Source organism: Neolamprologus brichardi, chromosome 13 (assembly GCF_056152115.1).
Source record: "Neolamprologus brichardi isolate AB-2024 chromosome 13, ASM5615211v1, whole genome shotgun sequence".
NCBI classification, from domain to species: Eukaryota; Metazoa; Chordata; class Actinopteri; order Cichliformes; family Cichlidae; genus Neolamprologus; species Neolamprologus brichardi.
Genome location: NC_142116.1, coordinates 8,094,420 through 8,098,119, shown reverse-complemented (window position 1 = coordinate 8,098,119; position 3,700 = coordinate 8,094,420).

Here is a 3,700-nt window from a genome sequence, read left to right as displayed (position 1 = left end):
CATGTCATCTCTTTTGCTCTAGACTGTAATGCAGCAGCTTTTGCCTTGTTGGTGTTGTGACTGGTAGCATTTTCAGCTCTTTTCCCTTTGTGCACTTTATTGGTGCATAAAGCTAATTTTCCTCCATGGCAGACAGTACTTTCTATTGTATTCTATTCCCCTCTTTGTATTCAGTAGCAGCAAATTCTTTCTGAATTGATAGATTCAGGGTCTGTTCATACTTAGCAGAAAGGGGCTTTGTGCTCAATCTCTAACTCCCCTTAGAACTTGCCAGAAATGCCCGTTTTTTATAATAATTTCCCTGCAGTTTCTCACTGTCGCTTTCATAAACCTCAGGCACAGTTTCCGTTCTGTCTGAAAACACAGTCTTTTCATTTTCTCATTCGATCCAAATGTCTCACAGGTTATAAAAATGTGTGAAATTTTGACTTGAGGAAGAAGCTTTTGAGTTCTTTAGAAAAATGTTTGTCACATTGATGTGAACAATATTGATTCAGAAGTTTTTTGTTCTTGTAGTTTGCTGCTTTTGTTAGGTAGCAGCATAGTAAGTAAGTAAGTAAGTAAGTAGTAAGTAAAGTTTATTTATATGGCAAATTTCACAGACATGTGTCACAAAGTGCTTTACAAGGTAAAAACACAATACAGTCATAAATACATCATATGAACATACTATAAGCAGTATGTTCATAAACAAAGCTTTTCACTGATCAAATGATTTTTAGAGCATATCTGCAGCTCAAGCACAGAAAAGCTTTCTGCTTAATCGATAACTAAAGACAAAGAAGTGATGCCACCACCATACAGCAGTGTGCAAAATTCTTTAACTACTCGTCATTTCTTAATGTATTGCTGCCAAAGATCCTGAAATTCTTATATCATCTTAAAGTGGTCTTGCGGAATCTAGGTTTTCTCAAGGTCTTTCAAATTATTTCTTTGGACACTGGATTTTGCACTTTGGTGATTTCAGTTTGCTTGAAGGAGGAGGAGGAAAATTGTGGAGTGGTCTACAACGTCTGAGTGGTGGATATGAGCAAGAAAGAACATGTAAAATGCCACCAGGGCAGAATGACTGTGGTGATCATTTTGTCTCTTTGGGGTGATTTTTGTGTTAGAATAGGATTTGTGTTGTTGTGCAGAACTGTAGCGAAATGTTTATATAGTTGTAAATAGTAATTATTGATCTTTTCTTTTAAGGACATTCTATTTGTATCAAGTCAACATGAAAGTAATGTAATGAGTAGTGTAACGAATGATGTTCTCCAATAAGTAATTAGCTAATTTATTGCATTCCCTTTCAGAATAGTAATGAGAAATATACAATACAATACAATACAGCTTTATTTATATAGCACATATAAAACCAAAAGGTACATCAAAGTGCTTTACATCAAAACAACAGGTTAAAACATAACAGATATAAGACCATAACGGAGTATAAATAAACTAACATTAAGAAACGCTATTAAGAAAAGCAATAGAGGTAAAAGACGAAATAAAACATCTGAGTGTAATTGGGAGATAAAATCACTGAGTATTCATACCTATAAGGTGGGGGAATTTTATACAGTGTAACATCAATAAAAGGTAAATAACATAGGGATAAAATATAGGGAATATGCACTAATTAACCAAAAACGCTCGGTCAAACAGGTACGTTTTTAATCGTGATTTTAAATGAATGAATGGAATCAGAGGCGCGAATAGCAGCAGGAAGATTGTTGTTAGGAGCTGCCAGGACAAAAGCACGGTCAATATGTAATACATTATTTGACGTAATGACTTCAACACCAATTTTTTTATTGTGCAGTGTGTCCTTAAAAAGTAGTGGACAAAACAAGCCTAAAAAACTATTTAGAGCAGAGGAACAGTATATAAATGTCACATCTTTAAGAAACAGAAAAAAAATCGAGCAAATATCTTTCACAGGACCTGAAAGATGCATCTGACCCTTCAGCTGATCCATCTACAGGAAAGAAAGGCCAAGGCATGCCAAATTGCAAAAGAATTGGACTGAAAATCAGTGACAACAGGTGTTATGTAGTGATGAAACGAAATGTTTGGCTCAAATCATCATCAGCATGTAGCAGCTGGCAGCCAACATTGAAAGAATAGCTTTGGAATGTTTTTCGAGAAGCTTGGGCAACTATTCCCCAAGACTTTCTGGCTCCTTAGAACTGTACAAATTCAGTTTTTGTCACACATACTGAGAGCACAAACCTCTGCCTTTACTTACCTTTCCTTCATTCTGTTTAAATGTATGTTATAAATTTTATAGACCAGTAAAAATCAGACAAGGATAGCATGGCAGATGTTTACTTTGGTTACACAAACATCATCTTGGAGTAGGTAATGGATAAGAGATAGTGATTGATGCATAAATTGAACTTATAAATGTATAATATTACACTGCAGTATCTTTCTAAATAGCCTGGCAGATCATTCTTTTTCTCTTGAATTTGCATTCCCTTTCCTTTGGAGTTAACTTGAAAGACAGGTAGATATTAAATGTAAAAGTGAGATCAGAGATGTCAATTGTGACATGACATTTGGATGCAACATTGTTTTAAATACATTCACATAGCATTATTATCACCTTAACCTTAAGATCAATCTCATGACCTTGGCGGAGAGGTCAGAGTTCATAAATGATATGATATTTAAAATCTTATATGGTACTTTATATATGTTGACGGTACACACGACACATACATGCATGCAACCGCACAAACACTAGCAAAACTCCTTGCCGGAGGTAACTAGGTGTAACTCAGGACTTTTGCACATGTGTGTGGATAAAGTTGAAGGAATCACTTTGGAATAATGATAAAATCTATTATCAATCCTGGAATGAAGTCTTCAGAGGGTAAATTAGAGAACAAAGTGAGTTACAAGCTTTAGACTTGATGAAAAGATAGGTTGAGGGAATATGGAATCATTGAAAGGTGTTGAAAATTAAATCAATTTATTTTTGTTCCATTTTTTTAAGCTTCTAGATCAGTTGTTGTTAAACATTTGAGTTCAATATGTTTTTTCTAAGTTCTAAGTACAGTTTGACTTACAGTCTTATTAATTATCAAGATAATTAATAACATTTCACAAAACGCACACACACAATCATTTTTCAAGTAGCTGGCCCAACTGTAAGACTGTCTTTAAGATGGCAAAACCTTAACTTTCAACAGAATGCCGCCATAACCTCCAAAACGCAACCCCCCAAGTGACTATATCTGCTCTAAGACCACCTAAAAGTAAATGAATTATTATCAAAAACATTTTAATCATGGAAAATCACAAAGATAGGGAAAAAAAATAACTTTTCCAGTTTTAACTAAGATCAAAATAATTAAATGTGGACTATTAAACATTAGGTGACTCTCTGGTTAGCACACAATTTAATAATTCATCAAAAGTATTGATTCATTTTGCATTAACAAATCTGGCTGCAACAGAATTAATACATTAATTTAAATGAATCAACACCCTCAAGCTGTGCTAACTGTGAGCACATAGCACAGGCCGAGGAGGATGATAGTAATCTTTCATTCTAGCTTAGTAATAAAAACAGATCTAGACAGAGTTATAATTCATCTGAAAGCCTTGCTCTTACCTTTGTTCGCCTTTTCTTTGTTATCTATCACCTAGTTCTTAGACTCTTTATTTTCTTTAGTGTTCAGTTCTGATAAAATAATTGTAGTGGGTG